Source organism: Lepidothrix coronata, unplaced genomic scaffold (assembly GCF_001604755.1).
Source record: "Lepidothrix coronata isolate B3197 unplaced genomic scaffold, Lepidothrix_coronata-1.0 Scaffold195, whole genome shotgun sequence".
In the NCBI taxonomy this organism is placed as follows: domain Eukaryota; kingdom Metazoa; phylum Chordata; class Aves; order Passeriformes; family Pipridae; genus Lepidothrix; species Lepidothrix coronata.
Window position 1 is genome coordinate 1,310,839 of NW_016690375.1, and position 23,982 is coordinate 1,334,820.

The following is a 23,982-nucleotide window of genomic DNA, read 5'->3' on the forward strand; positions in this document are numbered from 1 at the left end:
GAAAAAAAGAGCTACAATGGCTTCCTGTTTGGAAGGAATATCCTGAAGGATGCCGAGTTCTTATTTTACTTTCTGTGGTCATTACAGTCAACTGAGAAAGCTAATTACTCAAGACAAGAAGAAATTGTTTAAAGTCCTTTAAATATTTATAGAAATAATGACAATTTCCATCTGTCACCCTAAAAATGGTGCTGATGATTGCTCAGGATTTGTATTACTTGAAACTATCTGGCACTCTGAGAAAGGCAGGGCAGGAGAGAAGCCATTTGTTTCTTTCCTATGTAGATTAAGAAAATTTTGCATATGCACATATGTAACAAACAGGAAAGTGTTGTCTATGATGACTTAGGAAAGCAAACCCATATTTTTTTTAAAATAACAAAAAACAACCCCACCTTAAACTCTGTCTTTCAAACACATATCTTATATTTTTATAATGCAGAGTCAAAATAATCAATTTGCAAGACAACCTATATGAGTCTATTGATGCTTAATCTTCTGGGGAAGGGGCGTGATGTGTTTAGAGAAATGGCTGCAAAAGTTTTGGGGGTTTTCAGGTTTTTTTCAGTTTTCTGTCTGAAACATTATCCTATGGCGTAAAGCTGCTGTCACAGAACTGCTTGATCATCACTACTTCTTGTTACACACTGTGAGTCAACTTCCCCATTATCAGTGGTATTGGATGGTGTGGGGCAGACCGGGACTCTCTAAGCATTTTTTTATGTATCAGAGAAGCAGTGGACTTCAGCAATCCCTAGATGAGATGCCCTGAGGGTTCCAATTACAGCCACTATTTCAGTGACTTTGTTACTGCACTGTAAATGCATACTGAAGGACTGACAGATACATCTGTGCCTGGATTTTGTTTAGCTATGTAATTGGGCTGATTTTTGGTACTAATAGCAAAAGGTGGTATCATCCTTTAGAGGAAGTACCTGGCATCCACTTATGTAAGTTCTGAAGATACCTGGGATTCTTTGGCCCCACATTTGTCTTCTAAGAAAAAGTGTAGTTTCCTTGATAAATTAGTATCACTGAAGTGGATTCTATAGTCGTAAGGCTGTGTCCATTGCTCTTCTGGTATGCTGCATCTGCACTTGTGGGAAAGATGGTTGCTTTTTTGGGCAGTCTAGAGACCTTTCTTCAGGGTAATGGCAGATATAAGAGTTTAACATTTTACTATGGTGTTTTGAGGGCTAACATGGTGAAGGTTCTATTGTTATTAATTAAACTACAAGATTTTCTTAAGCAACTTCAAAAACAGCTGAGAATTTGACTCTGAAAAACCCTGCATAACAGTGCTTTAAAGTACATCACAATAAGCTTTTTGATGTGTCATAGCCTCCTCAAACTGCTGATACTTAAGACTGAGAATGAAATTTTTGTTTAAAAACATGCCCAGGCTTTGCTAAACTAAGGAGAAAAAAGAAGGCTTCATTTCAATAAGTAAACATAAGTTAATTGCATGCTAAGCAAAACCAACACTCAAAATATAACACTTTTAGTCAAATCTACCATGTGTTTATGCTTCTTTTTGACTAAGTACACTAGCACAAAAATGTTGCTGTGGCCCTTTGTTTGTTCATCTCCCTCTCATCAACCTCCTTCCCAAGTTTTGTCTAGATTTTTAGTGTTGTCCAGAAAACAGGCTGGGTAAGTTGAGTGAAGTAACAAAAAGGGAGGGATGGGAAACTGTAAAGTTTATTTTAAGGACACCAAGCTCAGAGCCAGGTATTGATCTGTATGATTTTGCTGTTTCTACTCCCATTATTCCCAGAAACTGGCAGGATAGAGGAGAACGCTTGTGCTCCAGATTCCTCAACCAGTTGCCCCAAGGCCTTGAGGTCTCTCCTGATTGAGTTCTTGTTAGGGCTTCATGGCTGCCCACCTGAAAACCAGTAATGGATAACAGAGTTTCTTGGTAACGTTTCTTACCCGAGCCCCAAAGAATTGCTTCCCTATGGGTTAGGTCTGGTTGTCCTATTGGGCCCTCTGTTCCTCTGAGCAGTAAGTCACTGATGACAACTGCCCTTCTTGTTTTCTTCACTGGCATGGTCATGATGTAGGAAGTATACTGACCCACTCTAGGCAATTCCTCTAGCCTGGATGCACCTTCATCCCCATTGTCATTTGCCTGGTTCCAGAGCCTCGTACCTATTGTGTGAGGGCACCCGGGTAGGTGAGGTAGGCTGGGAGGGGATTTGCCTGCCACCCTGAGCAGAAACCTATTTCCATTCCCTCCATCTCTTGGGTTGTCTCCTGCCTGGTAGTGAGAGGGTAGGGGGATCCTTTGCTTCTTGTGGTGCAGCTGGTTGCTGCATTTGTTTCAGAGATAGACTGGTGGAGGCATATTCTACTATCTCCTCCTCAGCGTCCCTGTGGCTCCTTAACCTTTCTTATGCCTCCCTCAGCTCTGCCACCAGGCTGAGCAGATTGTCCATCTGGTCGCATGTCATACAGCTGCTCTCTCTGCTGACCACCAGTGACAGGCTCTGGCCGTCACTGCAGCCTGAGGCCTGGGCAGCTGCATGTTTTCGTGGAAGTTTTTGTCTGGGTCACCACCTCCTTTCCAATGAGTGCAGAGGACGTATCTCCTGGTTGCCCCACTCTGCAGGGGCTGCTTTTGTATGTGTGTGGGTGGCTGCCATCACTCCTATTATCAGTGTTATTGTAAAATGTGATCAATGTCTAATGGCAGAGTTTGACTTGTAATTTCCAAATATTACAGTGTGGAGCAATTCTTGATCCTGCTCTGTCAGTTTTAATCTTTGATGGTGAAGAACTTTTCAAAGTATGTCCCTAATGGAAGTAATGGTCATTGTGTAAAAATAAAAGCAGGTTGCTATATTGGGAGGTAAAAAAGACAGAGTTGTCCTTGTCTCTTACACTTTGCTGTTTGGAATTACAGGGATGTTGCTTGCCAATAATCTGGCTGACAGTCACCTTTTGAAGGTTATTGCTTTCCAATAGCCAGCAGAAAACCCAATCAGGAAGGAGAAATGTATATGCTTCCTTCTTAATTTGCAAGGACACCTGCCGAATTTCTAGCTTTAGAGAAGAAAATTGAGAAAAGGAGTGAATGGGCACAAAGGCTAAGTACTAGGCATTAAAATACCAGACAGGGCTCTGAGGGAAAAAAAAAAAAAAAAAAAGATGGATACTTTAAGATGCTGAGAAGATATCTTTGAAGGTTGACCCTTCATTAGCTCATCAGTTATGTTGACAAGTGCTTTCTCTTTGTGACAGGAGCGTATTATGCTTTTCCTTTCATCTTTCTAGGTACTGATAAACACCATTAAAAATACTCTTTCTGCTCTGTGCCACTACATATATGTGATTATAGTGACAGCATGTCAGGCTGCGTGACAGGGCAAGGAGTAGTAGATTGGTGAAAATTGTATGTATTACTGTAAAAAAGTAACCTTTTCTGTGTGCTGTGACAGCACAGGACCATGTTACCTCTTCCAAACTGACCATTTTGAGTTGAGATGGTGTGTGTTCTAGGTTCTAACTGTTCTAACTAACCATTTTTCATTTCATACTTCTTGCAAGGGACATTTGGAAGGATGCTCCAAGCATGTGAATAAGGCACTGTAATAGCATATCCTTCTGCCTCAGTCAGGTAACAAAGCTACATTATGCAGGAAAAAGAAGAGTCTTTGAAGCTTTAAATGAATCATAAGTGATGCATCATAGCACATCACAGTTTGGCTACTGAGCTATGCAAGCAATGCAATAAGCTTGGTTCAGGCTAATCTCAAATATTTGGACTTATTTTTCTAATTTGATACTTGATTCTGAACCAGTTCCTAGCAAGTTTTTGCAACCATCACAGTCCATATAATGTCTGTAACTTTGAAGTGTCTGTGTTGATGTTGTAGGTGAGGATGTTGACTTGATCCCTTTAAAATTATTTTTGTCACGAGTTCCAGTCTAGTTCTGCTCAGGTTAATGAGAGCTTGTTTCTAATCTGAATGACTAAAACCATGAAAGTAAATTTTTATACTTGGCCTTACATCAGCTATCAATGCAAATACATAAGCATAAGTGACACCTTTCGGTTTCTGAGGAGTCAGAGGAACTACTATTGCTGTACTTAGTCTTGAAAAAGACAGACTAAAGAGGCTTTTCTGTTTTTCAGTCCAGAACAGAAGTTTAACCAACTAAAAACTCATTAAAAGTTCAGTAAAGTGAAGAGTGGCTAGAAAATCAAACCTACATAAAAAGATTGAGCAGATTAGAGGCAGGCTTCCACTAAAATATTAATCGTATTGTCCAGGCATGTTAATTGTCTGCCCCTGCCTACCTACCTCTACTGTGCTCAGTCTCCAACCCACACAAGAAAGCAAAGCAGAAGAGATAAAGATCTTGCTGTTTCGTTCCACCTTTCAGTGGACAGATATTCAAGACACAGATAAAGGTACAGACATATTTTAATAGCTTTTAATTAAACCATTGCCATAAAAACACTTAACACTGCTATGAAGCATTCTCTTCCTTGGTGGTGTTTTCAATAGTCATGTACAGCAATCACAGTTTTAGTCTGTGATTATAATAATAAAAAAGAGATTTATATACTTCAATAGAAAAATCTGAGAGGCCATGAAGGACAGGGGGACTGGAATTTGATCTGTGAAGTTTTATTTGTTCCTTTGCTTTCCCTACCTACAGACGTGAAGCCAAAAGACTTGCTGAATAGTTTCTTTTACTTGGGTACCTTGATAGTATAAAAGTTAAGTTTGCAGTGGTTCTGTTCAGCTGCTCTGTCTGCTTACTCTGAGACACTGCCCATGGAATTTGGATTTTTTGCTCGCTGTTAAGTCAACCCCTACAAAATATTAAATGCTGAACTCTGAAAGTGCATTTTTAATGACTTCGGAACAGATTTCCTCATTTCTCATTCCAGTGATACCTGCGGCTTTTTTCTGTGTTTTTGTGCATTAATGTTAGTTTTTTGCAGGTGTGTGTTTGTACTCAAATACCTGCAAAGTTATTCAGACCAAAACACCCTAAAACATTGTAGCCTGTGGAGGGGTTTTTTGTATTTAAGAAAACCTGCACCTGTAATTAAATTTATGTATTTCATTTCTGACCCAGTTTTGTCTTGTCTTTGCTGTTAGAAACGAAGGAAGAAAAAACTAGCATGTTTTCAGAAAAACTCTCAAAGATCAGAGTTGTTTTTTTTTTTTGTCAGTAAGGCAACCAAGGAAAAGAAACATTTCCGTGATATAGGGCTCAACATTTTTTTTGTCAGCATTTTAAATTATGGAAATAGATAAGACACATGCCTATTCAGTTAGTTAACTGCTAGCTTTTCTTGGGAAGAAATAAAATAATATGAGCCTATTGATACTTTAAGTTTGATACAGGGCATCAACCAGGGTCCTAGTTGTAAGTGGTATGACCTTTATCCATTAATAAATATGTCATGGCCAAAGTGCTTTGATAAGGTGGGGGTTTATTTTGTTTGGGGTTGTTTTTTTTTAGGACTGGTTGTGGTACTGATTGTGTTTAGTGGGTAGGTTTTTTTTCTTTCCAATACACATTCTGATTAATTAGATAAGGTCTATTGTTTCTCTTTCTGTATTGGGCTACCTCTTACTTCAGAGAGGCGAGAGCAATCTTTGCAAAATTATCATGTGTTCAGAAGGTAAACCAAGAAAACCAGCTTATAAATTCTGATATTAACTTGAACCACGATGAAAGAAAAATTTGTTTTTTAGTTAAGTTATTTTCCAAGGCTATTCTAGGAATTAGTTTTTCCTTACAGCTCTTAAGCAGTTCTAGGAGGATAAATTTCAACCTATAATTTAAAACTTTGTCATTTCCACGTATTTGTTCCCAGATCAAGTAAAGAAATACCCCTATTGTTAAGTCAGCAGATCTTGCTAACAGATTTCCCAGCAGGCTCGATGCACGCGGAGATAGGACTGATTTGCAGAAACACAGCTGAATGCTGGACACTTGCTTGTTTATACATGACCAGTTGTCTTCTTTCACTGGAAGTGTGACATGAGTTTTCCCCTTGTTCAAACTTGTTGAAATTGGATTTATTTTGATTGAACTTTAGTTTCTAACTCAAGTGAGAGAAACAGTAGTTCAGGCAAAATGGAGGAAAACAAATAGTGAAGTTGGAAATGGACATTTTGATGTCTTGTCTTTAACTGCTTTCAGAAAAAAAATAATCGCCGAAGTTGTACCATGAGATTGTGACAGGTAGGAGAGGGGTGTGCCAATTATGAGATATCCACACCAGTTGTTGTGTTACAAAGAAGCCTGAACTGCATAACATAATTCAGAGATGATAGTCTAAAAACCAAATAATTTGTCAAGGTTACAACAATGAGAGAATAGGGCAGCCAAATGTATAATAACAATTTAAAATAATTCAGTTATTCAGGTCAAACATATTGAGAATAAAAGCAGCGCTATGCCAAGCAGTTAAGTAGATCCCCATGTCTCATATCCAGGAAGGACAGTTGTCTGACTTAGAGTAATTCAACTCCAATCCAAGCTTAACAACTCTTGGCAACCAATTTGTGCATACATTGTAGACATTATTAGCATTTGTGGGGTGTTTTTTTTTTCAACTGGTACACATAATTGACTACAAGCCTTCAAGAGCTAAGTAATACTTTGCAATATTGTCTAAGAATTCAGTCCTTTCTGAAAAAAAAAAAAATCCAAAAAAGGTAATATAGGTATGAAGTACTAACACTGATTCTCCTGTGATGGAGGCAAGCTGGTAATGGAAGCATAGAAGCTTAATTTATACAAACTCCTGAAGTTCTTAATGGTATAGATATAAATGACAAATTTCCTGAGATGTGCTCAAATGAGCACAGAGAAAGGTACTTAACTGCGCATTCGAACCTCAGTTGTGGAGTTTTTTTACACGGACATAAAATAATGGGTTTAATTTCAAAGGAGGTTTAATATCAGAAAGGAGTCTCAATGTAAGAGGGATACAGTATCTTCAGTAGGACAGTTAAAATGAGTACATAGTTGTTGAAGGAACTTGAGGTCATTTATTTTTTATTTTTAATTTTATTTGTTTTTACATTAAAAAAAATACCCCAAAGACCCAAATTCCAACATGGAAATTGAACATAAATCTAGCCATCTGGGAATTCGGAAGTACTCCAACAGTGTGATGGCACCACAAAGGGATTTGGAGAGCAAACTGCTTTCTGATTAGCTTCCATGCCTCCGGGGTTTAACTTATTTTGTCTCTAGTGAGGACAAAGGCTCAGAGCCAGACCCTGGAATAGGCTGTCTTCGGACTTCAATGAAGGCTCTGCACTTCATGCAATGCTTGGACTAATCATATTTAACAGGCTTCTTCAGTAGAAAGAGTGTTTCATGGACAACTAAGAGATATTTTACAGACACAGTGTTAGCTCTAAGCAAGTTAATGACTGAAGTATACCTTTTAAAAGATTTTTATATGAGTAGAGATAGAAGATTATGCATTGTTTTTGATTAAATGCTAAATGTAAGCTAATTTTCAATATCAGAAGCTACTTTTCACTTACAGAAGGTCAGAAGTGTGAGTGCAGAAGCCTAGGGGAAAAACCTGATTACGTGTTATGCGGTTTCAATTACCCACAATGTACTTCGAGAACTAGGATGCCAAGTTTGGGGCTACAAATCTGTGCCCCCAAATGTTTAAGTATTGTTACTAACTTCAACTAGTCAAACAGTGACAGGAAATCTTAGCAGCAGTAGGGGTCCAGCAGAGTCTTTCTGCTACTGTGCTGAAAAGCTGCACTAGCAAAAATGATACTATTTAGTTTGTCATTGTAAGGTTTATTTCGCCACCAGTATGAGTCTCGGTGGGGGGGAGGGGAAGTCAGTCAGAGGACAAATCATATTCACTGCATTAAAAAGGCCTATAAATAAGTTAAATCAACAATAACTGTAAATTACCCACAAATGCTCTCTGAACACAACTTTTTTCAGGTCTATAAACATTTAACTTATTCACTTCTAACTCACATTTTGAACAAAAAGTGCAAGTCCCTTTTTTTTTTTTAATTATATTACAATGAACAGTTAGTTTGCTTCTGGTTGCAGCAGATGACTACTTCGTTCATTTACCTAGTGTCATTTCAGGCAGTATTTTATGAGAACATCACTAGTGCCACTTCCATGGCTTTTTCGTATAGTCAGGTGATAAGACACTGAAAAAGTACACATGGCAGCATTTGATGTCATCATTACACCTAAATTCACATTGATGTGCCCATTACTCCCCAAATACTCAAGCAGAACTAATTTAGGAAGGAGATGTTGCAATTTGAGCTTGGACAATTTCTTGTAAATTAAAATTCATGGACATATATCTGAGTAAATTCTACTTCTTAAGAAATTCTATAACGAGTTTATTTCAAATTTGTGCTCTTGGAGGCTGGTTTTCAACTGATGTGCCTTTGTGTGTGTATTCCAAGCAGAGATCAAACCAGGCAAGTTTTCGGTGAACTTAGAGTCAAGTTCTGAAAGAACTGGTACCTATACCTAACATGTATGTATTGCATGGCACTAAGGCTGTTAGTGAAAGTCTAGTTTTAGCAAGCTCAGATTTTAATTTTAATTCATGCAATTTCCATGTTCTCCTAACAAGAAATTGAACTTATGCTCTTCCTCTAACAAAAGAACTGTTGTCTATAAATAGAACGCAAACAGCTCTATGGGCAAAAGGAACTAGACAATTGTGCGTTGCCTCAAGGAGATAAGGATTTTGTCCTACTTTTTCTTTTCCTCTAGAATACTATATTCACCAACACAATTCCTCTAGTAAGAACAGAGGAAGCTCTCACCACAAAACACTCTGGATGGTCTAAGAATGCTAATGAGAATTTTGATTCTGACTTGTCATGCAAGAATGAGCCTTCTTGCAGCAGTGATTGTCAGTGACTACTGCTTTGCCAAGCACTTGAGTTCCTTTTGCCAACAATAGTAATTGGAGATGCTTATCCTGGTGAAAATTGCTTGTAAGCCTGTTAAACTGGGCAACCAATGCTGTGAGCCTTTTCCAGACTGTCTCTACGGCACTGACCGCATAACCCTTACTGGTGTTCTCAATGTCAATTTGAGCGTAGGGCAAAAGGGCAGAATGTAGGATGTTCCATCGAGCATTCCCTCTAGTCATTTTCTCACTGTAGAGAGAAGCTGCAATACAGAGGCAAGGAACTTGATTGGCAAAGTAAGCCACAACTGAATTTCATAAAATGTACCTACTTTGGTATTTTTAGGCTATATTAGTGTGAGTTGTTAATCTCCTATCTTTCCAGCACTCACTCAGCATAATTTATGATTTCAGTGGTGTTTAAATAATGAACAGTGTGATCCCACTGGGGTATTAGTATTGAGTATGTTTGTTAATTTTTAGATTTAGAGAAAGTTCAGTAGATGGAGTTGCTTTACTCTAAATTGAATGTTTTATCAGGATGTCTTATCAGTTGGAAGGTAGAAGGGCGAACATGTTGATTAGGCAGCCAAGCATTTGAGATTGTCAGTTTTTTAAACAGATGTTTTTGCAATTCCAATGTAGACAATTCTGCTTGTGTTAAGACAATTTGAAGAACTCTTGTAAAGTAGAGGCAAACAATTTTCTAATTAAGAGAAATGATGACATTTAGTAAGACAATTTGAAGCCCCTGGAGGTGGTGATTTTTCCGGTGGATGCAACCAAACAACATGTTCCCACTGTAAGAGAGACAATTCTGAGACAATGTCAGGAATGTATTGATAGCAGACCAGCTGGTTAAAGGTAGAGGACAAGACTTCAGATTTAATCCTGAGAGATGTTTGAGATAACTGAACAAACTCAGCCCTGCACAAAGGGTTGATTCTAACCTGTACTTCAAGGTGAGTGGTCCCAGACTCTTTCCTGTGTTAGTTTTGGAGCCTGACTTACCTCTGGATCAGCCAGCTGTGTTCAGTAAACCTGCAGAAAATGTGAACTATTTGTCTCCTTTTGAAAATGTTTTTCTGTCACTTTGATAAGCCAACCCAGGTCACTGAAGAAAGTGCCAAACTTAGACAACTGAAACACTGTGAGAGCACAGCTTAATGGAAGGAGAAAATGGTTGAATCAACTACATTTTGGGTTTTTTTCACAGCAGAGAGCATGTAGTTTGGCACAGCACTTTGAATTAAGCAGTTTTAAATTTTATTTTATTTTATTGCTCCAGAGCTTCTTATAATGGTTTGCATCTCTTCCAGCTAGAGCATGCTTGATCTTGAGGGGGAAGGAAAGGGATGACAAAAGCTGGATCAGTATCACTTTTCTTTACCTGCACCACAACATGTCTTCTACAAAAGTTGTCTTTTATAAAACATGATCATATTTACCTTCATTTTGCTGGAAAGCTTAAAGCCAAACACAGGGGAGCACTATAAAATCTTCTAAACTAAAAAATCTGAACCAAAAAAATCTCTATTCTAACTATCCTCCTTCTTTAAGTTGAATTTTTTATTATCGCATGGGGAGGCTGGTACCTGACTTGTCAATAATAGAGGTTCTTGTGCTCTAGGCACACATGCATTTGTAATGAACAGATATATTTATCTCATTTGTAGCCTGCAGTTAGAAACAATCATCATTTCCAGACACCCTGAAAATCTAAAATTCTGGAGGGCTTGGGAAGGTGTGTTTGATGGTGGTTTGGGGAGTTTTGTTTGGGTTTGATTTGGTTTTTCTTTGTGTGTGCTAAGAATTTATAGCTACACGTAGGACATATATCTGTCTTCACAAACCAAAAAGGTTTGTGTATAACATACACCTCTGTAAAAAAAGAAAAAAAAAAGAAAGAAAAGAAAAAAAAATAAGAAAAAAATTACCATTTTAGAGTACAGTAGTATAGTAGGGAAATAGGGAGGTATATTAAAAGGACAGATAGAGATAGTATTACAGAAAGAAGGAAAGAGATGTTTGTTGCACAACCCTGAAAATACTTAAGGATTTGTGGGGCCCAGCATCTTAATTACTAATACTCATTACAGTAAAGATAATATGGAGATCAAACATGGCCGTTGAGTTCACTTATGCTACATAAATGTCTTGCAACTAAGTAGCATTATGAAATAGCATTGTTTGAGGTCTAGGTTCTGAAATATGTAAAAGTATAACTGAGAGAACAGTAGATGACACTGATTTCAGAAAATAATGTGAGGAGGTACTAGAGGTTCCATAATGTTTCCAAGAGATAATCTGAAGTAATAAGAAAAAGTAATAGAATAATATTGATCAAGGTGAAGATGAGCGAAATCTGACAATTTAGGTAAACTTCTTTGGATTCAGATTTTAGTCCAGACATTTTGTCTGTTTTGTTTTCTTCTTCCTTCAACCCAACTTAGGATGTCCCTAAGTATTTATTAAAAATATAAACTCCAATTCCTATATCATACAGAGAAACATAGATACTTTGTTTTTTGAATATTTTTCTTCTTTAGAGCTTATGTTTGAAAGATAACCAACATTAGTCACAGTCTAATCATCTTATTATTAGTCATCTTTATTTTCACCACATTTCCCTCCTCTAGTGGTGACTTATCTTTGGTAGAGATCTGCCACTGATGTGAAAGGGTACAACTGGTTCACTCTATCCTGGTTTTAGTTTGTTTTCTTTTTTATTGTAGGACAAGATTTGTGAAAATGGAAGTCTAGCATATGATTCTGTTCTTTTCATTTAGACTGTAGCTGCACTTTTATCTTACTATTTGAGATTAGTTTCTGTTCATGGTCATATTTCCACTTACCATGAGAGAAAGCATTAGCTTTTTAAGAAATAATATAGGAATATCATTCTCTTATTTCTCTATTTTCATTTTCCTGTCCCATAGGATCACAAGGGTTGGCCTTTGATTATGTGTCCATGATTTCCTTAGTTTCTTGAACAGACAAGAGCAGATGTAAATTTTTACACCGTTTCTTCCCAAACTGAAGAGTTTGCATTATTGCACTTTTCTCTGGAAGTCTTAGTGACAATATATAAAAATGTTGAACTCTGAAAACAATTCTGTAGTCTTTTTGTGAACTATTATCTCTTAATAATGGCTGCTTCCCTTCTGATGTGTTCTCCTTAAGGAATGCTGTTCCTTTTTCTCTCAGGTTGCAGTCACTTGCTGAATGAGCTTCACTACCAAGGTCCCAATTGCTCAGTCTTCCCACTCATTTTAATTACTATGGGGCACTGGATTCCCTGCTCCTACACAAAGCTGTTAAACAAAGCTGGCTTAGCTCATCCTTCACCAGCTATAAAAATTCTGTTTGGTAAATCAGCACTCCCCCAGCCATTCACCACACAAAATAAAAAATGTGCCCCTGTTTCTGTAAGCTACCTTCTGTAATTCTCATTTGCTGCCTTTGGACTACCTTCTCTTCTATGTGTTGATTTTATCCTTCCTCTTTTTCACTCACCTCAATCTGCCTGCTCTTGCTCTGATTCCCACTCAGATTAAACTGGCAGGATTCTTATTACTACTCTATTTGCTGCACTGTTGTTCCTCTGAATGCTGAAGTCTCTGAAGATAAACCTGAAAATGCAATAGGGAAAAGGAGAGAGAGAGAGAGAAAGCAACCCTCCCCTAAACAACAACAACCAGGCAAGGTGAAGTCCTAGGTATTTGTTATCAATGCATTGAAATATATATTTATAATCCAAGTTCTTTTTAGCTCCTTATAAATTTTTATATTTTATTTCTCCAACTTCCAAAAGTTGTTGCCGATCACTGGTTAAAAAAATAATTTGTTCTGAGGCTGTTAATAAAGGAACATAATCCTGCAGGCAGGTTATGAATGGTGGAGAATGAGATTTTTTTTTTCATTCTAAAGTATTGTAATATGTTATATGGAAGAAGTACTTTAGGAAACAAACAAAAATCCAAAAGCTCTTCTCAGCTATACAATGCGTATATATACGTATATATATGTATATATATAAACACACACAACCCTATAAATACAGAGTAATTACACAAGAAAGGAGTTATTTTTTTTTCACCTTGCTGCCTCTGAAATCCAGTACAAAAACATATAAATATCTATTCACACCTTACCCACTTGTTCCTTAGAATATGTAATAAGTCAAAAACCATAATACTGAGAGTTTATAATTTTTTTCAGATGACTGAATGGAATACAGTACAATATTAATAGAAATCACATTTCTTGGAGATTTCTAAATTTCTGCTAGAAAATGTATTTTTTTAATATAACTTTTCAGCTTCTTCCAATTCATTAGCATTTCACTTAAAAATCTTCTTTAACCCTCCATTCAGTTTTAATTATTATCCCTTTCTTTGCAGTGTTATTCAATGCAGTTTGTTATTCAAAGCTTTTCAGACTTTCCAGATTAATATAAATTTTAAGCTAACAATGACATTAACATCTGAACGGTATTTCTATTTTACGCTTATGAAATGTAATCTCCCTTTGGAACTAAATACTAACTCCAGGCACCTCAAGACAGAAAATGGCATTTCTTTTCCACGCATTAATATTCTTCTGGATCTTTCCCCCAATATTTATGTTCAATCTTTTCCAAAACACAGAGTTCAAAACTAAAATCCATTCCTCCAAAGCTCTGGGTTTTTTTCCTCAGATTATTTCTTCAGCCTCATCTGCTTTGTAAATACCATTCTGAATGTGTGAAGAATGTTTTCTTTAAACTGATCTTTGTTTTCCTCTATAAATTATTTAAAATATAGTGAAAGTACAGTATTTTCTACTAATACGAAGTTGACTACCAGCTAAAAATAGGACTATCATTTTATTGTGATTTCTCCCTCCCCAACCTGTGGAGTAGAAAGATGGGTTTATTATCCCCAAGGAAGTGTATCTTAAGGAATTGTAGAAAGAGAAAATGAAGATAGAGGATGTATCATTGGAAACAAGCACTGTTCTTTGTCAAAATGGGTTAGAATAAATTGATTCATCGAAGAAAAAAAATACACTTCAAACAGTGATGAAGTTTTAGAAGAATTTCAAATGGGAAAGGACATTTGAAAAACATGGTAGGAAAACCAGCTTGAGGATAGTGATAGTGAAGTGGAGTAACACATTAGAACTGCATCAAAAAAAGTAGGAGGAAACTTACATGTCCATGCAGAGACTTTAGGTGACCAGAATAATCCTGTGTTAATTTTTTTTTTTAACTGAAAATACATTCCTTACTGTGTATATGCATATTTACTATTTTGAATTCTAAAATTCCTGAAGTGGATTAATCCTGAGAAGGACTGTCACGGTCTGCCAGTACCTAGGCAGTACATAAACTGTTCTGTTTTATCAATATTTTTTTAACTCTTGTAAATTTGTTATCAGAAAATTATTTGCAAAAAGAAAAACTTGTCAAAATTCCTAATTGGGAGCACATTTTGTAAAACCTGACTTAAGATGAAATTTCAGAAATTTGGTGAAAATTAGAGCAATTGACTAAAGGTACAGACTCAGTAGATAGGCTGACATTTATTAGCAGAGCCCATGTGTGACAGGAAAGTAGGTAAATATCATTGTCTTTTATTTCAAAGAAAGCAAAAGGTTACAAATTTCACTTTAACAGGGTCTTTGTCATTTGAAGTAATTCATACATTAGTTATGCCACAGTAGATGTGACAGTGGTTACAATGATACTTTTAACTCATTCACACTCCAGTTGCTCTTTAGCTCGGAAGCTGGTGTCTCCCAAACTGTTTGAGGATCTGCTTCCTGCAGAGCAATAGAATAAAAGCGTGACAACATGCTATGCAATCTATCACTGGCTGTAACTTAATAACATTTTGCAACATGAAATGCATCCTCAACAAACCTTCTAATGCTTCTCACTATGCTCTTCTAGAAAAGAGTTTTTCCAGTAATTTGTATTTCTGAAAACAATACAAGAAAGTTGATTTGCTGTAGTACATCTGGTATGTAAAGCATTGAGAATATTTGTTGATGTATCTGTAGGCAACTTGGGCATCCTAGAATGGAAGGACAAGTTTTACTGTTTACAACTGCAGCTTTGCATATAAACACATCTTACTAGTTCATATGCAATCTTACACTGAGCTAGATCAAAATTCATCACTCCTTTCAGAGATGTAAATCTGGCATTTAGTGTGTCAGTGCTCAGTTTCTGATGATGAGATTTCAGGGAACATTTGCTTCTTACCTCTGCTGCTGTTCTTGGCTAATAGGATTCTGTTTAGAATAAAATAATCTGCTGAAGACGAGTGCTCTAAATCTTTTTATTGAGTATCTGAATTCTTCCACATTTTGTGAGGATAATGGAGGTATTGGATCACTGTAATTTCTTATATCTTGCCTATTTCAGTATATTCTTTGTAAGTAGTCTTTAAAGCATTCCTTGTTCTTGTAGTAGACTAGTTTGGTTGAACTGACAAAAACATTGCTGGTGTTTTTTTGGAAGAAACAGTGATGATCTTTTTTTACTAACCCTAATTTTTTTATCATGCTAAGCATTTTTTTTTTTTTTTAGAATTGTAGGAGTGATTTTCTATGCTTATGTTTGTTCGATGTCTTTACTACCAAGACAAAACCCATCACAGGAAGGTATGAAGTTCTAAAAGGTGAAATGGGTGGGTTTCAATGTGGCATGTATACTGATTGTATCTTCTGATTTTTGTTTAATATAGCTATATATTTATTTGTATCACTACATGGACAAAGAGATGCTGAAGAAATTATAACATGCAAATAATTGAATTCCATAAAAATTTCCTGAGTTAAAAGGAAGAACCATGGAAAAGAAAAACTATGTCACCTATACTGAATAGCCTAAATTAATTCTACTCTAAATGAAATACATAAATTGCATATAACTTGCCCTTCCCATTCCTTGTTCAAAGCAGTAGGCTTTCAATGCTAAAAAAGCCTACCAAATTAAGTATTGAAAAACAGTGAAGAAACTAATAGAGTAGTTTGGGGCAGAAGAAGAGGTTGATTGAGGCAATGAAAGCCAAATGGGCAGAGGGAAAGAATAAACAGAGAAAATGAGAAAACAAACTCAAAGCAAAGTTCAAGGAATGAGAAGACAGTTCAGAGGGAGAGAGGGTTCCTGGGTGCATTTGTGGGGTTTTGAGTTGCAATTTGAGGCAAATTGGTTTCAGAAACTTCATGGGACTTATTCACTTACTATATTTTATATCTTGTGTTAAGTTGTTTAATTTTGTTCCTTATAATGTGTATTCTGGAGGGATACTATTACTTCTCTGCAGAATTTGTTGGTCTTGTCTGTGTTTGCTTTCCTAGGCCTGAATAACACTTAATGTAGTAATAATTCTATATTCCAAAATAATCCTTTAAGAGCATTTCCCTGTTTGCATGGTTGGAATGAATTGACTCTCAGTAGATACTTCAATATTAAGTTCAATCACACAATATTTGAAAATGAATATTTATTACTGTGTATTTTGCCAACTAGTAGGGAACGGTTCAATTTAGCAGTACAGTTTGCTTAACTAAAAGTAATTTGCAATAATTATAAATGTGTTCAATTATTTCTAGAAATATCAATTATTTACTAGGAAGCTTAAGAGAAGCTTAACAATTAACAATCAAATGTTCACAAATAGCAGACATGGAAATACAAAGAAACAAACTGTCATTGTTTTTGTGAGAATGGATGATGAGAATAGAAGAAAGAGGCTCAGCATATGAGTACACTAGAACATGTTGTTTTAGATACTTCCGTAATAATAAATGAATTTTTACTTAATGCACAATAACCTCACCTCAAAGGTGCAAGTATTTAAATGGCTAAATGCTATTTAAATAATGACATCTCCATACTGTGCATATAAACCGCACAGAAATCCTTCAAAAACTCATAATGTTTTAGAAAGGATATTGGCCTGCTTCAAAAGCAAGGTGACTAAATGGAATTGGGGATGTTGTTAGTTTTTGCCACCCACTCATGAGATTATGGACCCTTAAGCACAAAGTGATATCACATGCATTGAAATATCCAGGTTTCATGTAAAAGGAGTGAATAACAAATATGAGGTGTGGGTGAAGAGAAGGAAACTCCATGTTGCAAGTTATATGAAAGAGAGTGGATTAAGCTAACGTGGAGTTTTTCCCAGATTTTGGAAAGGAGAAAAGTTAAAGAATCGAAGAAAACTTGTATCTTCTAGGAATAAGGCTCTTTCTGGCCCCTTAAACTAATAATGTCTGTTCATCTATAACCCACTTGCTCTTTTTAACATGGGAATCTAGGGCATTTACTTTAACTAGTATAGGTAGCAAACACTATTTTTTTTATTCCTCTATATCTCTTTCACCATATTCTATAAGTCCTATAAGCTCTTTTATTTCTCTTTAACCACTGGAGATGCAATGGCTTTTCAATTTCTGTTCTCTGTCCTGAAGCTTGGAAAAAGACTTGATGGCTAAGAGGATTGCAGAAGTGTGTTGTTGAGGGTCCCACAGGGGCCTTCTGGCACTTTATTACTGGTGGAGGTGCATGAGAAGAAAATTATGCAGATTTCAGGGAAAGGCATTAGTGCCCACACTTCCAGCTACCAAATAATAACAGGAAACAAAATCTTACACCTACCATAATATTTCAGAAGTTGTGTCCTACAAATGGCACCAAGATGCAGTAAAAGTAAAAATCACACTATACTTAACAAAACACCACTTGACATGATGCTTCTGTGGATAAAGCTATCCTAATTCTTATGTCAATTCCATAAAAAACTAATAAGGCTTGTAAATGGTGTTTTTCCAGGATGAATCTGATGCTTAAAGCCTCGTATTGAATTTTAATTGATTCCGCTTTAACATCCTGTTGTAGATTTGAGACAGTTTCATTACAATTATTTGGGCTATAACACTCAAGTATATCTCCAGATGAATATATTCTGTCAATTACTTTAGTGTGCAGAATATGGCATATAAAGTATCTTACAGCATTACAAGGGCTTTATTGTATCATGCGATTTGTATGAGAAACAGAAAGTCAATTTAAATGAACTGTAACAAAGGTTCTTCTGATAAATTCAGTACATAGTTCAATGAATAATGCATTGCTGAAGGTGTTTATAGATATAGAACATCAGCTAATTTTACTCACTGTTGCTTATTTATAAAATAGTGTTTGATGTTTTTTACCAAAGAGCAGAAAGCCCAGCAGTTGTCTGCTGTGAATGTGTTGAGGCTGAATAAGCTCCAGCTGCCTGATTAATTCTGAATGACACATGTGAATTCTTGCAGCCATCATGCATCAAATAGTCCACATTTTAGATCAATATATACATATTTAATACACATATGCCTTTTTAATTAGTGAATATTAATGCCTTTTCTGAGGTCATTAAATTGGAATATGTATCCCTTCACAGAAATGGATGTTTTACATGCAGTAAAATTAATCTGCTGTTTTCTACTGCAGTAATAAGCCTTTTAAAAAGTCTAAAATAAACATATTTCATATTCTAAGCCTTGATCTCTCTTCCATCTTAACTTACCTCCCACAAAATGACATGAAGTGGCCAGGTAGACTTTAACCACAAAGAAACGTAATAATGAAAAAACCACAGTACCTTGGGGGGAAAGGGGTTGACTCTTACTGTGCAACTGGTTGATTGCATATTTTACCAGTCAGAAGGATAAGAGAGAGGAACTTTAAGAAAGAAACAGTATAAAACTGAGTGTGTTTGAACAGGAAGATTTGTCATTCCACTGATATGAAATATCCTCCCCTGAGGAATAAGGACCTAATGATCTGATGTATAGCTTGCAAGAAAATACACTTTCACAGAATGAACTTTTGTTTTCCGGCATGACACTGTGGAGAACTGTGTCCAAATAGGTAACCAGAATTTGGCTGTGTATGAATAGCTTCCAGTTTCCATGGACAACTACAGCAGTGACAAGTTGTCTGGTCTCTTACAAGGATGATAAGGACAAAACATGAGGCATGTTCTAATTTATTTTTTTTTTAATGCTATAAACCAAAACCAGACCAAAGTTTTCCTCCAACTCTACTGCAGTGTACCCTCACTACTGCTAGAGGCATTGACAGCAGCAAGTGCATCTCTTCTTCCTAAGGTAATTTTTAAAGAGGTGCTGATTAAATTTATCTAATACTGCAGTCTATGTTCTTCTGGCCCTGAATATTTTTAGTCCTAATATGCTTTGCAATTTACTACACTTAAACAACTTTTCCTTCCCCATATTCCCAGCACAGAATGCCCTCAGGTAGCTCCTTCCTTAGTCCCTTCTGCAAGGAGAGATGAAAGCACCATTCAGGAAATGTTTTCTTTTCAGACTATTTTTGCTCTGTTGTGCTACCTCTGAAAAAGGATGCCTTTTTTGTACACTGAGGGTAAAATGAGCCATGGTTTTTGTTCTCAGGTTTAAAAAAGAAACAAAAATGACCCCCAAAGAGTTAATAATCACTTCCTTTTCTTAACTCCTGTGGCAGATTGCCATTTCAAGTTTTTATTAATAGACTGATAAATGTCAAATATAGATTTTAGCACAGGAGATGCATTTTGTTGGTTGGAATGTAACTCTGACAATAATAGTATTTTGATTTACCAAGTATTCAAAGAAATAAATTATTTTGCTGTTTGTTCACTTAAGTAGTGTAGAGTAGCTGATTGAAATTTGACCTGAAAGATGCTTTAATGGTGAGTTCTGGGTGATGCTTGAACTATGAAACATGAAATGCTACTATTAAATACCTAGCACCTTTAAAAAAGTAACTCTACGGTGGTTTTATTTGATCCCAATTTTCCACCAAATGCCTAGAGAATGAGATTTAAATTTTACATGTGACGAGCAGTTACTAATAAGAATAAATATGTAAAAATAAGGTTATTTGATGTGATTGCAGTTTTGAACTGGTTAGGAAACACTAACTGTTTATTCAAGGCACTATTTATCATTACTGAAGTAGAAAATCCATTTCATGCATCCTTCCTTTGAGACAACTTTATAGATGTCCTGAGAGTCAATGGGTAAAACTTAGCGTATAGGGAATAATGTTGTTGGTACACTGTAAGATGAAAACTTAAGGCTATGACTTATTTAAAAGCATCTAAATGATTTGCAGAATACATTACAATATTCAAACTGAGATAAGAAAAAATAGGTTTATGTTCGTATCTTTCATGGTTTATCTAATTTGCTTTCTGTGGTTTCCAATTTCATTACTATAAATACCACATTTTGCTCTAAAATTTTTCATTTGTTGAGTGAAATTTCTATTGCTTCTTTGTTAGCATATATCTTTTCCTTCTTTCTTTTTTCTAGTTAACTTTCATTTACCTATGATTTACACCATTTTCTTTCATCTAGAATGAAAATATTTCTTCTGCACTGCAATCCCAATCACCATCTTCATTATTAATCCTGAGAACAGAATTTCTAATAGGTTCATTATCATTTTTGTGACTTCAAAACAAGTTCATTATCTGATGAGATGCAATTCTCTTTATATGCATTTTAAGACCCTCGATTTTCTTTCTCGTTGACAGTCCTTCCTCATTATTTGTAAAGAAAACAATTTATGAATAGATTGTTAAGATTGTCTTTATTCCTTATGTATTCTTTGTCTGTCAATATGTGCTTTTGGAATAAAATTTCTCTAACAATTTTCAATTTTTATTTATTTTTTAATTAGAACGGTTACTTGCTTAGGTTCCCTGGGTTGAGCTGGATTTTTCACTTTAAAGGTCTTTTAGGTCAGCAAAAGAAAGGTTCTACAAAAAAAAATATATATATTTTACAATGAGCACTCCTTCTCATCATCTCAACCACACACTTGTACATAATTCACCAATTTTAAGGTATCTTTAGAAGCACCATATATAAAATCTGAATTTTTACCTATTTTTCTATTGTGCAGTTCTATTGACTTGGAGCAAATGATATCAATTAATCTGACCAGGCTTTTTGAGTCCATATGCACTCTGTTTAGTGCTTATAGATAGTCTTCTTATGGTTGCTTTGAAAGAAGAATAATTGCAACTTTATGATCTGGTCCTCACTCTGTGTTTGAATACAGCTGTTGATGGAGATGCATATATATGCACCCATACACAAATTGAAGAAAACTACCCCAAGATATTTGTCCATAGTCTCCTGGGAAAATATTCTTGTTTCTTCTGGACCAAATCAGACAATTGATGTTTTTAAAAATTTGAATTATGCTTCCTAAAATCAAAAGGCCAGCTGCTCCTTAGTGTAAGTTGGCTGCTAACTTAAATGAGAAAGAATTGGTTCTTAGTTAAAGAAATAAGTCTGGACAATTTCACTGATAAGGTATTAGCTAAGTTCCTGAAACGTAGTGAATTTGTTAGATACAAGCATTTAAATTTTTAAAAGTATGACATTGTAATACTGGATAGAAATGTATGATTTAAAGTATTTCAAGTTTATTAGTACAGCATAATCACTACGAAAATACTCTAGAGTCCATAAAGTACTGAATGTAGTCAAATAAAATATTATTTTATTGCAAAGAATTATTGGGATTGGGAGCCTCTGTTCTAGTAGAACTTGAGATATGTAAAGCCATTCTGTCAGCGTAACACAAATATGGTTTCATTAATTGACTGTCATTATATATTTGTAGAATATCTGGCCAGAAAATAGTTCTGGATGATTTGTATAAAATGAGATTTATCCTAAATTGAACCCTCATTAATCACTCATGCTCATAAAAATATATGTTTGGCTTTTAATATTTACAAGAAGCAGTCATATGATATTCTCTGAAGTGTTTTAATTTTACTTAAGGTAAAACATTTTATTTCTAACTTACTTAATTTAAAAAGACGTATTACAGAAAACTGTCATGATTTGTCAAGCAATCCAAATCCTGAAATGTGACAAATCAGATACTTTTCTGCTCTGTTAGTACGTAATAGTCGTGAAGAGTTAAAGAGAAGACTGACTTATTAGTTTGTATTAGTTTGTTAGCATGACAGTTAAAAGAAGAAATTTGAGAAAAGAAGTCCCTAAAGGGAGAAAATAAAACATTTTTTGTTGGATATATAATATAACATCCAAAATAAATCCATCTATTAAACAAACCTTCAAACAGGTGACTTTTTTGAATGTTTTTCCATCTTTTTTTTTTTAATTCCATTGAAGACTAAGACTGTACTAATGACCTTCAGTGGGTCACTAGCAGCAATTGGTTCTAAAACACAAGTAATTTCGATGAGGCTGTGGCATGGAGACCTGTAAGAAATCTGCAGTCTTAAGAGTAAATTGCTTTTCCCCAACCCCACTCCCAGTTTAACAAAAATAACCACAAAAGCTTGGGTTTGGACAACAGAAGCAAACACAGGATGAGCTGCTCCAGTCCTATCTTCCTATTCATTTGCTGATTGGCAACTTCTTCCTCTGTTAGCAGGTAACAGGGTAAGAAGGGTCATCAGATCTGTTCAAACATGAGCAGCTACACATTTTTTTTTCCCATTTTCTGGACAGTATTTTTCCTTCCTAGTGAAGAAAAGGTTTTCTCTCTTTCCACCCTGCTGTTTTGAGGCAACATCCCCTCTATTGGAAAGGGATTGATGGTCCTTGGTGGGTTCATGTCACGGTAAGTCTGGGTATTTTTTGCTTTGCTCAGCAAATGTTGGGAAGTCTGGGTACTCTTCATGGTTTGGTTGTCAACATGGGGTCTACCAGCAACTGCCAGGTGAGAAGAATAGTAATAGCAATTATGCAATTTACATTGGGTTTATGCTGAAGATGTACTGCCAAACACTTTAACCTGTGTAAGGGCTTTAATTGTAGGAGCCCTAAGACTCCAACAATGCAGGAGATCAGCAACAGGGATGAGTAATGAGGCTCTTTCTACCTGTTTTTCTTCTAGATTTAGTACCTCTTCTTAAGTCACAGCCCCTGCAGTTGTAGTCACTGATCACAAAAGGTAAGCTTGAGGTTTTTTGCCCTCCTATGTGTATTTTTTTCAGTTTTTCTGTTAAGTTTAGCTTGTGATGTTTCATATGCTCTCTCTGTATCTGAACTTTGATTCATCCAAGTAAAATTTCTCCAATTATGCAGGTTAAATTCAGATCCAGATAATGTGACATACTGTAGGAAGATGATTCCTTCCCTTTCAACTCCTGCTGTCAGTGCAATGAACAATTTGCACTTGAACTGTATACATGCTGACATCAGGAGTAGACATACAATAAAATCTGATCTGACCTATGCTACATTTGGTAAAAATTCCAGATCCTTCACCTTTTTTATGTGATATTTCTCCCCCTCTCCCCTCAGTCCTTATATGAAAATTTTTGTATACAGATTTCAACATCACTACCATTGCTGATTCTTCAGTTTTTCTTCTGGATTATTCTTAATGCAGCATTTTTCTTAGACTCCAACCAGACTGCTTTTTTTCCTCCTTTTGTTACCTTCTTATCACAACTCCTGTTATTCAGGAAATACTCAAGTGTTATCCCTAATCCATTAGTTTTTATTACCTCATACTCATTTTTTTCAACTGGGGCGATATGATTCAAAGGTCGCCTTGTCCATTGGAATGTTGTGGATATGCATCTTTACACACACACTCACTCACTCTTAAAACTTGTAACAAAACACTTTCCCCTCCTATGTCCATTCATGCTGAAAAACTTCTCCCATCAGCACCATAGGAGGACATGTACCACTGAAACCCTGGCATGTGTTGTGTCTTCAGAGATGACAATAGTAATATTATAAATAAGAGGGGATTTTGTAGCTGAAGTTTCTTGATGGCATTTTTCACTTTGGGATTCAAATACTAACTTTATTCTAAACCTAATCCTGGAACATAAGAACAAAGTACATCTGTTTGTTTTTATGTAACTCTCTTTTCATTCTACTGTTAGATCCTTGCCTAGGTTACTAGTCTCTATCAGCAGCTAATTATGTCCTTAATATGAACTTCAGAATAGACTAGAATCTGTATCTACTTAGCTCAATTAGTAAAGAGACCTCGTGATTTCAGTAACCTACCTGAG